Source organism: Gorilla gorilla, chromosome 3, assembly GCF_029281585.2.
Source record: "Gorilla gorilla gorilla isolate KB3781 chromosome 3, NHGRI_mGorGor1-v2.1_pri, whole genome shotgun sequence".
In the NCBI taxonomy this organism is placed as follows: domain Eukaryota; kingdom Metazoa; phylum Chordata; class Mammalia; order Primates; family Hominidae; genus Gorilla; species Gorilla gorilla.
In genome coordinates, this window is record NC_073227.2 from 107,215,575 (window position 1) to 107,227,660 (window position 12,086).

Here is a 12,086-nt window from a genome sequence, read left to right on the forward strand (position 1 = left end):
CACAGAACCAAGAGTTGTAGAAAGAAAGACAAAATAAATAAAATAATAACATTTAAAAATTAAAATAATGCCAGAACAAGCTTACGTCTATCCCAATGTTAAGCAAAGTCTCTAAAATGTATTTAAGTAGTCTTACAGAGTCTACTCAGTTTCTAAATCTGGTATTCCCTTCTAAATTTCAGGCAGTGCCAGGCACAGTGGCTCACTCCTGTGATCCCAGCACTTTCAAGAGGCAGTGGCGGACAGATTGCTGAAGTCCAGGAGTTTGAGACTTGCCTGGGAAATATGAGACCTTGTCTCTACAGAAAATTTAAAAATATATACATATTAGCCAAACATGGTGGTGCGTGCCTGTAGTCCCAGCTACTCAGGAGGCTGAGGTGGGAAGATCACTTGAGCCTGAGAGACAGAAGTTGCTGTGAGCCGAGATAGTGCCTCTGCAGTCCAGCATGGGCAATAGAGCGAGCCCCTGTCTCAAATAAATAAAATTTCATGAAACTGGAAATGTTCAGAATAATACTTCAAATTCCAGAAAATGCTTTACATTTTGTAAAGTGTGAGTCTTTAAAAGAAGACTTGAAACCCCACAAGCAGAGTGTGACAATTAATGACTTTCTAGTAAGTTTCATTAAAAACTAGTACTGGTTTTACAACTCTAGCCAAAATGTAGGTGTGATAGGCAGCTTTTTTTTTTTTTCTGAGACTGAGTCTCACTCTGCCACCCAGGCTGGAGTGCAGTGGCGCAATTTCAGCTCACTGCAACCTCCGCCTCCTGGGTTCAAGCAATTCTCCTGCCTCAGCCTCCCGAGTAGCTGGGACTACAGGCGTCTGCCACCACACCTGGCTAATTTTTGTATTTTTAGTAGAGACAGGGTTTCACCATGTTGGCCAGGCTGGTCTTGAATTCCTGACCTCAAATGATCCACCCACCTCGGCCTCCCAAATTGCTGGGATTACAGGAGTGAGCCACCGCACCTGGCAGTAGGCAGAATTCTAAGATGGTTCCTGTTACTGGGAGATTTGTATCCCTGGTCCCCAAAATTTATGTGTTGAGATCCTAAACCCCAGTATCTCAGACTGTGACTTTATTTGAAGATAGGGCCTTTCAAAGAGGTAATTAGGGTAAAATAAGGTCACAGGGGTGGGTCCTAATCCAATATGACTGGTGTTCTTATAAAACAAGATTAGGACACAGAAATGCAAGAGCAAAGACCATGTGCATTACAAAAAGGCCAGACCCCTCTTTCTCTGGCCAGGTTGGTTAAGACACACACTCTTGCCCTGACCTTGGCTCCCTCCATGGTTTTGGAATCTAAAGCTGGTGAGTCGAAGAAGCAGGGAGAGTAGAGAAGCTGCCCCGCCCATGATGCCTGAAATCAGGCTGGACTTCAACACCAGGATAAAGGCACGCCATAGCTAACAGCACAGTGAGGGAGTCAGATGCGTGGGCCCTGCTACCAAACTGCCTGGGTTTGGATCCCTGCACCACCTCTGACAAGCTATGTATCTGATGCTAGATATCCTAGCAACAGACAGGTAAATCTTGGACATTACAATTTTCCTCAACACAGCAGAGTGAGCTGTTCAAATTGTAAGCCAGATCATGTCTCTCTGCTCAAATCCTGCAGTGGTTCCTTTTTTATTTTTTTTTATTTGTATTTATTTATTTATTTTTTTGACATGGAATCTTGCTCTGTCACCCAGGCTGGAGTGCAGCAGTGCAATCTCGGCTCACCACAACCTCTGTCTCCTGGGTTCAAGTGATTTTCGCGCTTCAGCCTCCCGAGTAGCTGGGGTTACAGGCACATGCCACCATACCCGGCTAATTTTTGTATTTTTAGTACAGACGGGGTTTCACCATGTTGGCCAGGCTGGTCTCAAACTGACTTCAAGTGAGCCACCTGCCTCGGCCTCCCAAAGTGCTGGGAATACAGGCATAAGCCACTGAGCCTGGCCAGTGGTTCTCTTTTCATTCAGAGAAAGCAACCGAAGTCCTCACAATGACCCACAGATCATACCTGATCTCTTCTCTCTGTCTCTCTCACTCACACTCACACACACAGCTTTTATTTATTTTTATTTTATTTATTTATTTTTTATTTTTTGAGACGGAGTCTCTCTCTGTCGCCCAGGCTGGAGTCCAGTGGCGCGATCTCGGCTCACTGCAAGCTCCACCTCTCAGGTTCACACCGTTCTCCTGCCTCAGCCTCCCAAGTAGCTGGGACTACAGGCACCCGCCACCACGCCCGGCTAATTTTTTTTTTTGTATTTTTAGTAGAGACGGGGTTTCACCATGTTAGCCAGGATGGTCTCGATTTCCTGACCTCGTGATCTGCCCGCCTCAGCCTCCCAAAATGCTGGGATTACAGGCGTGAGCAACCGTGCCCGGCCACACACAGCTTTTATAACCTCCACTCATACCAATCTTCATTCGCTTGCTCTGCTTTTCCCTCCATGACCTTCGTGCTCTTTCTTAAGCCTGCCCAGCATATTCCCACCTGCTATGGGTTGAATTGTGTCCCCCAAAAAGATATGTTGAAGTCCTAACTCCCTATACATGTGAATGTGACCTTGTTTAAAAATAGGGTCTTTGCAAATGACCATCTAATCAGGCCAACTTTGCAGGTGACCTCATCTAATCAGGTTTAGAATAGGCCCTAAATCTAATCTCTAGTGTACTTATGACACATACAGATACACAGAAAGAACACCATGTGACCATAGAGGCGAGCCTGGAGCAATGTGTCCACAAGCCAAGGAATGCTAGGGGTTGCTGACAAGGATCAGAAGGTAAAAGAAATAAGGAATGACTCCAGGTGTGGTGGCTCATGCCTGTAATCTCAGCACTTTGGGAGGCCAAAGCGAGAGGACTGTTTGAGCTCAGGAATTCAAGACCAGCCTGGGCAACGTAGTGAAACCCCATCTCTTTTACAAAAAAATTAAAAATTAGCTGGGCATGGTGGTATGCACCTGTAGTCCCAGCTACTCAGAAGGCTGAGGCAGGGGGATCTCTTGAGCCCAGAAGATCAAGGCTGCAGTGAGCTATGATCGTGCCACTGCAACTCCAGCCTGGGCAACAGAATGATGAGACCCTCAAAAAAAAAAAAAAAAAGAAAGAAAGAAAGAAAGAAAAAAAAGGGAATGAACAGACTCTCTTCAGAGCCTCCAAAAAAGCACCAATACTGCTGACACCTTGATTTCAGACTTCTAGCCTCCAGGACTGGGAGAGAACAAATTTCCATTGTGAATCCCCCAGCGTGGTACCTTGGGAAACTAATACACCACCACCTGCCTTTACCTTAGCTGTTCCTACTACCGGCAACATCCATCTTCCAAACATCCAGATAACTTGCCCACCTCCGTCAAGGCTTTGCCAAGTACCCTTTTCAAAACTGCTGCTTCTGACACCTGTGCTGACAACCCCCTTACCCTGCTCTAATCTATTTCAGCACTTATCACCTTCTAACATCCTATAGTTTATTATGTTTATTGTTTTGATCATCATCTATTGTTAGAATTTGAGCTCCGTAATCATATGGAATCTTTATTTCTTTCACTGAGGACCCTGTATGCCAAACAGTGTAATAAAAAAAAATAAAAAACAGTGAATATCATGGGTGAATATCATGAAAGACAAGACAGTGGTTACCTTTGAAGGGAGAGAGGGGGTTGTGATTTGGAAGGTACATGGTGGCTTCTGACTTGCAGGCAGTGTTCTATTTCTTAACCTGGTTAGCAGCTAAAGAGATAATTGCCTTCTTATATAATTTGTTAAACTGTACATTTATGTTTATGCATCTTTCCTTGTGTGCTATTTTCACAAGAAAACGAAGCCTCAAGAATTTTCACATTTCTTCCATGAGGAAAGGGAGATTTATTGCTTTAAAATATTGTTTATAAAAATGTTGTAAGTGGCCAGGCCCGGTGGCTTGGCTCACGCCTGTAATCCTAGCACTTTGGGAGGCCGAGGCCAGTGGATCACGAGGTCAAGAGATCGAGACCATCCTGGACAACATGATGAAACCCCCTATCTACTAAAAAATATAAAAATTAGCTGGGTGTGGTGGTGCACACCTGTAGACCCAGTGTCCCCGTAATCGGTCGGTTCTTGGTCTCGCTGAATGAAGCCACAGACCCTCATGGTGAATGTTACAGCTCTTAAAAGCAGCGCATCTGGAATTGTTCGTTCCTTCCAGTAGGTTCGTGGTCTCGCTGGCTTCAGGAGTGAAGCTGCAGACCTTCATGGTGAGTGTTACAGCTCCTAAAGGTGGCGCGGGCCCAAAGAGAAAGCAGCAACAAGATTTATTGCAAAGATCAAAAGAACAAAGCTCCCACACCATGGAAGACAACCCAAGCAAGTTGCTGCTGCTTGCTCGGGTGGCCTCCCTTTATTCCCTTATCTGACCCCACCCATATCCTGCTGATTGGTCCATTTTAGAGAGAGCTGATGGGTCCGTTTTGACAGGGTGCTGATTGGTGCGTTTACAAACCTTGAGCTAGACAGAGTGGTGATTGGTGCATTTACAATTACTCAGCTAGACACAAAATTTCTCCAAGTCCCCACTGACCAGCTAGACACAGAGCGCTGATTGGTGCATTTACAAACCTTTAGCTAGACACAGAGCGCTGATTGGTGCGTTCACAAACCTCTAGCTAGACACAGAGTGCTGATTGGTGCATTTACAATCCTTTAGCTAGGCAGAAAAGTTCTCCAAGTCCCCACCCATCCCAGAAGCCCAGCCAGCTTCACCTCTCACTGGCACTCTGGCACTCGCTGGGACTTTGCGTCACCCAGCCTGGGCACTCCGGTATCCCAGAAAGAGCTCATCCAGCGATCAAGCCCAGCAGGAACCGGCCGGCCGCGCCCAGTGCGGGGCCAGCAGAGCCTGCGCCCACCCTGAACCCGCGACGGCTAGCAAGCGCCTTGCGCAGCCCTGGCTCCGCCCGCGCGTTTCTCTTCACACTTCCCCGCGAGCACAGGGAGCCGGCTCCGGCCTCGGCCAGCCCTAGAGAGGGACCCTCATAGCGCAGCGGCGGGCTGAAGGGGTCCTCGAGTGCGACCAGAGCGGACGCCAAGGCCGAGGAGGCGCGGAGAGTGAGCAAGGGCTGGTAACACGTTGTCACCTCTCACCAGCAACTCAGGCCGAGGCAGGGTAATCGCTTGAACCTGGGAGGGGGAGGTTGCAGTGAGCCAAGATCGCGCCACTGCACTCCAGCCTGGCGACAGAGCAAGACTCTGTCTCAAAAAAAAAAAAAAAAGTTGTAAGCTGGCAGCAGTGGTGTACACCTGTAGTCCCGGCTACTCAAAAGGCTGAGGCAGGAGAATTGATTGAGCCCCGGAGTTCAAGGTCAGCCTGGGCCGCATAAAAAGGCCCCATCTCTAAATAATAATAATAATAATTGTAAGTTCAATGATTACAGATTCGAAAAGTATACTTGGAGTTCATAATTCTCCAAAAGAGAAGCTACAAAGCAGCAACATGCCACACGTAGCTGCTGTTAAGGACTGAATTGTGCCCCCTCAAAATTCATTCCTTGAAGCCCTAACCCCTAATGTAATTATATTTGAAGATAAGGCCTTTAAGGAGGTAATTAAGACTAAATGAGGGGCGCTTGCGGTAACTCACGCCTGTAATCCCAACATTTTGAGAGGCTGAGGTGGGCGGATGGCTTGAGCCCATGAGTTCGAGACCAGTCTGGGCAACATAATGAGACCCCCGTCTCTACTAAAATATTTTAAAATTAGGCTGGGCACAGTGGCTTATGCCTGCAATCCCAGCACTTTGGGAGGCTGAGGCGGGCGGATCATTTGAGGTCAGGAGTTTGAGACCAGCCTGGTCAACATGGTGAAACCCTGTCTCTACTAAAAATACAAAAAAAAAAAAAAAAAAAAAAAGTAGCTAGGCATGGTGGCACATGCCTGTCGTCCTTGCTACTCAGGAAGCTGAGGCAGGAGAATCACTTGAACCCGGGAAGTGGGAGTTGCAGTGAGCCGAGATCACGCCACTGCACTCCAGCCTGGGCAACAGAGACTCCGTCTCGAAATAAATAAATAAATAAATAAATAAAATAGCCAGATGTGGCGGTTGCATGCCTGTAGTCCCAGGTACTTGGGAGGCTGAGGTGGGAGGATTGCTTGAGCCCCAGAGATTAAGGCTGCAGAGAGCTACTATGATGGCACCATTGCACTCTAGCTTGGGTGACAGAGCAAGATCCTGTCTCAAGGAAGAAAAGAAACCTTGCATCTGGTATGAAATGTTAGACAGAGTTTGGAGGTAGAGTTGGGAAGACAAGTGATGATCTGAGGTTGGCCCCAGAAAAACCACAGTCCCCATTATCCAGGAAGATGGTTCTGAACACCACTTAGGCTTCTGAGGTCCTTTTTTTTTTTTTTTCTTTTTTTTGAGACATAGTCTCGCTCTGTTGCCCAGGCTGGAGTGCAATGGCACAATCTTGGCTCACTGCAACCTCTGTCTCCAAGGTTCAAGCAATTCTCCTGCCTCAGCCTCCCGAGTACCTGGGATTACAGGCACCCACCATCACGCCCAGCTGACTTTTGTATTTGTATTTTTAGTAGAGACAGGGTTTCACCATATTGGCCAGACTGGTCTTGCACTCCTGACCTCAAGTTATCCACCTACCTTGGCTTCCCAAAGTGCTGGGATTACTCAGGTGAGCCACCGCTCCTGGCCCTGAGGTTCTGATTCCTGTTTGATGAACCTGAAGATGATTAGTCAGCAAACCGGGGCTAGGTGGGATGGGCCCATCAGTAATCCTGACTACCTCAGAGGGCATAAGGGCCACTGACCTTCAGAACTCAGCCATTTCCCGGGATATGCTCAGATCCGCAATAAACTGGGAACAAATTCTAATGATTAGGAAGGATTTTAAAATCAATGTTTATTAAAGAGGAGGGCCCTGCATGTTTCTATTTCTCTCTACAGAGGGCTTTTATGGCCTTTAATGTAGAGTAGATTGAACAATACTTCTCAGAGGAAGCTCTCTGGACTCCATAAGAATTAAGTGGGGAATGACGTTAAAATGCATATTACCAGGCTCTGACCTCAAATATTCGGATTCAGATAGTATGGGCCAGGGATCAAGAATCAGCTTTTTAGGCCAGGCATGGTGGCTCAGGCCTGTAATCTCAGCATTTTGGGAGGCCAAGGCAGGCAGATTGCTTGAGGCCCGGAGTTCGAGACCAGCCTGGGCAACATGGCAAAACCTAATCTCTACCAAAAACACAAAAATTAGCTGAGTGTGGTGGTGCATGTCTGTAATCCCAGCTTCTTGGGAGGCTGAGGCATGAGAATTGCTTGAACTGGGGAGGAGGTGAAGGTTGCAGGGAGTTGAGATCGCATCGGTAGACTCCAGCCTGGGCAACACAGCAAGACGGTCTCAAAAAAAAAAAAAAAGAATTGGCTGGGCACGGTGCCTCACACCTGTAATCCCAGCACTTTGGGAGGCCAAGGCAGGCAGATCACTTGAGGTCAGGAATTTGAGGCCAGCCTGGCCAACATGGCAAAACCCCATCTCTACTAAAAATACAAAAATTAGCCAGGCATGGTAGTGCACACCTGTAATCCCAACTACTAGGGAGGCTGAGGCAAGAGAATTGCTTGAACCCAGGGGGCGGAGGTTGCAGTGAGCCAAGATTGCACCACTGCACTCCTGCCTTGGTGACAGAGCAAGAATCCATCTCAAAAATAAATAAATAAATAAATATTAAAATAAAAATTTTAAAAAAGAATCAGCTTTTTACAAGTAAGTGTTTAAGGTGATTCTCTGTCAGATGTTTTTAGACATTTCTCCAAGAGTGGCCCAGAGACCACTGGTGTGAGATGATCACTTAGAGTCTTGTGAAAAATACAAATTTCCTAGATATCCTGAATTTTAGTAGGGAAAAGGGCGATAGGGAGTGGAGCCCAGGATTCTGCATTTTAAAGAGGCTTCCCAGTTAAAAGTTTACTGGCAAATGTTAAGAACCACCTGCCTAGGGAATAATAAAATGTTCTCTTGGAGAGGAGGGAGGGGATCAGGAAAAATATTATAACTAGATATAATGGATACTAGGCTTAATAGCAGGGTGATGAAATAATCTGTGTACCAAACCCCCATGACACATGTAACAAACCTTCACATCCTACACAGGAACCCCTGAACTTAAAATAGAAGTTTAAAAAAATGTTGTCTTGAATGGGCCATGACATGGAAGATCTGTTTCTGCTAAATCTCATTAAGCTACTTTGGGGGTATTTTCATGAGGAAACACAACACAAAGACTCAAGGGAGGAATGAAAAAGAGACAGGGCACTGTTTAAGGACAGGAGTTTGGTAATAACCAAGAATGGTATCACATCAGGCCAGGTGCAGTGCCTCACGCCTGTAATCCTAGCACTTTGGGAGGCCAAGGCGGGTGGATCACTTGAGGCCAGGAGTTCAAGACCAACATGACAAAACCCCATCTATCCTAAAAATACAAAAAATTAGCCAGGCATGGTAGCGCACGCCTGTAATCCCAGCTGCTCAGGAGGCTGAGGCAGGAGAATTGCTTGACCCGAGGAGCAGAGGTTGCAGTGAGCCGAGATCATGCCACTGCACTCCAGCCTGGGTGACTGTGCCTCAGAAAAAAAAAAGAGAGAAAAAAAGAAATGGTGTCACATCAAATAATTTGTATAAAGTTTCTCCAGTGGGAGGGCCACAACACATTTGCTCCCTATTCATCCTTGCTTTGCCTGCAGAGAGCACAATTTTTCTTACACATAGATGCTCAATAAGTATCTGTTGAATTGTTTTGAATGTATTCCCCTTTGGAGAACTATACTTTCAACATACACACACACATATGTTGCTGGTGTTTGGATGAGCATATATGTGTGTTTATGGGTGGGGGCAGAAGAAGTGATGATGAAAGAAAGTGGGTTTGATAAAGGGAGGGAGATAAAATTGAGTGAATTGCTGAGTAGATTTGAGTTATACTTAAGGAAAACGTAACTACAAGTTCTATTTTGGTTTACTTCCTCTCTTGCCCTGGGATCTTAAGCAAGCAAGCTACTTTCGTTTCTCTATTTCAACAGTGCCTTTTTTTTTTTTTGGAATATGCCTTGTGGAATTATTTTTAAAAGTAAGTAATATGAGATTGGAAAGCACCTTTTCCTCTTAGCCAAAAGTGTGCAGAAGAGAATTTCCACCATCTGGGCCACTTCAATAAGAGAAGTACACTTACACTCTCTCTCTCTCTCCCCCTCCCTCCCCACCCCAACCTTACTCCCTCTCTCTCCTTCCCTCCCTCCTGAAGATCATTTATTTAGTAAATGTTTATTGAGAATTAATTATATGCTAGAAGCTGTGATAACTTCTGGGATAGCAAACAAGACATGACTACTACCCACTATTGTTGTAGAATCTGGAGAATTCAGGGTCTGAATTCTCAGACATCGGAAGATCAAAGAAAAGTCACTAACCAGCCCTCCTGGCACAGGTGGGCAAGTTCCAGTGTGAGAAGCCAGGCTTCCAGCTGTCCAAGTGGAAGCTCTCAGCGGGATCCCTCTTAGTGATCAGGGCTTGTACTTGGGAGGAAGTGCTTGTACTTGGTGTGGAGCAGAGAGCAAGGACATATGGAACTCACCCCCACCTTTACCTGTCTCTCAATATGGTGGGGAGTGGGGACAAGTTGGGATATGCCAATCTCTCTGTGTCCTTCTCCCATAGAATGGCTGCTGGTTCACATCTACCTCCCATGACCCATATCTCATGCAGGCTCCTCTTTTTCTAACTTTAACACAAATTATTCAGGGAAGGGGATTCTGGGAACTATAGTTCCAACTTAGCCAAGCTAACACCATGACATATGAGGAGCTGGGTCAAGAAGTGATGAAAGAGAATTCTCAAGACGCCAACACTTGGCTGAAGGTGTCAAAATCAAAGTAAAGATTCTAAGCAAAAGTGCTTGTTCAGGTCCCAAGCTGTTTGCAACTTCTCAAAAGCTTCTTTGAGTGGTCTCCTGTGTCAGCACTAGAATTTTCCTACATAACAAACAGCAAACCGGCTGCAGGAAGGTAGAAGTCAGCTGGTAAATAAATATATGGCTGATACCCCAATACAGTGACCACAGGCGCAACAATTAAGGATGATCACTGAATTTCTATACCTCAGTGTGACACAATAGCTATTAACAATCATTTTAAATTCTAATTTTTTATCAGATTTAGATTTATGAGGTATGGAATACTCCTCTGTTCAAATATTTATTAATGCTTACTATAAGCCTCGTGAAAGTGAAACATCCTACTAAACTCTGTATGAACCAACTACACACCCTTCTATCAGTCCTTGCTTCCAACACCTCAAATCCCCTGCCCAACTGTGCCAGATTCTCTGCAAGACTTACAGTAAATAAAACCTAGCGATACACTGAGCCACATGATAAAGTCACAAGCTCTTCGCCCAGAAAGATTGAGCATAATTCCTTAAATTAAGGTGATTTGGAGCCAGGTGCCTGGGCAACAGAGGAAGACTTAAAAAAAAAAAAAAAAAAAAGGTTATTTGGTTAAAAATAGCAGAACTTCTAGGGAACTAATTTAAACTGAAACTGGGATTTATAATAAAGATACTGGCTTATCTCATTGGACACAAGCACAGGAATGCAGCCAGCCCTCAGGCAGAGACTGAAATAAAGAAGTAGAAGGAGCACCCCACTGCATTTCATTTCTGCTTCTCTCTGTGCACTTGCCCCTTCTGCCTGCAAGCTGAATTTCTCTGTTCTTCAAAACACAAGATGAAGCTGGGTGTGGTTCCTCATGCCTGTAATCCCAGCACTTTCGGAGGCCAAGGCGGGCAGATCACTTGAGACCAGGAGTTCGCGTCTCTACTAAAAACACAAAATTAGCCAGGTGTGGTGGCTTGCGCCTGTAATCCCAGATACTCGGGAGGCAGAGGCAGGAGAATCACTTGAACCCGGGAGGTGGAGTTTGCAGTGAGCTGAGATCGCGCCATTGCACTCCATCCTGGGCAACAGCGCAAGACTCTGTCTCAAAAAAAATTAAAAATTAAAAAATTAAAATGTTTTTAATGGCAGAATATAAAAAGTAACACTCTTTTGCAAAACGGAAAAAGAAGGAAGACCTAGGGAAAGTGCTTAGGTAGAAATGTGAAAATATCATCCCAAGGGACAGGGTGTGACTGACCTCTATTGGTTGTGGCAGATTATTTGTTAGGAGGTCATTGAATGCCATCTAAGAAGTGTGAAGTTGATCCTGGAAGAAACAGGATTTGAGGAGTCAGTGTGCTGTGGCATAACCAGATGTATGCTTAGAAAAAGGGAAACCGGTCCATGGCAAGACGGAGAGTGGTTTAGAGGACATAAAAGCTAGGGGCAGGAAGTCAAGTTAGAAAGTTTTGCATGAGGCCGGGCACAGTGGCTCATGTCTGTAATCCCAGCAGTTTGGGAGGCCGAGGCGGGCGGATCACGAGGTCAAGAGATCAAGACCATCCTGGCCAACATGGTGAAACCCTTTCTGTACTAAAGATACAAAAAAAAATAGCTAAAAAAAAAAATAGCTGAGTGTGATGGCTTGTACCTGTAGTCCCAGCTACTCAGGGGGCTGAGGCAGGAGGATTGCTTGAACCTGGGAGGCAGAAGTTGTAGTGGGCCAAGATCATGCCACTGCACTCCAGCCTGGCGACAGAGTGAGACTCCATCTCAAAAACAAAAAAGAAAAAAAGTTTTGCATGAAATAACCAAGTCAGAATTGAGGGCTGAAACCAAGGAATGGCCTTTGAGATGCAGAGAAACAGAACAGCTGTGGGGAAGTGGAGGCAGAAGGCTTGGTGACAGGTTGGATGTAAGCACTGTCCGGGATGGAGGAGACTTAGACTGGCTCTTTTTTGAACAGTGGTGAGATCCCAGCCTTTTCATAGGAATTTCCCCTGCTTATTAGTTTTGTGGAGTAAAATCAGATTGGCATAATTCCTCTCATCCTACACCCCCACTCTTGGGAATATCCAACACACAGATCAGACAGATCTGCTACCTCAAATTGTATTACTAGGCTTAATTAACATAAAAGGGCTGCATCTTAATTTCA

At 45.6% G+C, this 12,086-nt stretch overlaps 1 long non-coding RNA gene across 1 annotated transcript in view; it reads right to left on the minus strand.

The window, feature by feature from the left end:
• Positions 1 to 3,188: 3,188 nt before the first annotated feature.
• The window catches only part of LOC134758339 (uncharacterized), a 32,329-nt gene continuing 23,431 nt past the window's right edge, over positions 3,189 to 12,086 (minus strand). Inside the window, exon 5 of the long non-coding RNA XR_010133410.1 lies at positions 3,189 to 4,261. This is a non-coding gene — a long non-coding RNA (uncharacterized lncRNA). The remainder of the gene's footprint in view (positions 4,262 to 12,086) is intronic.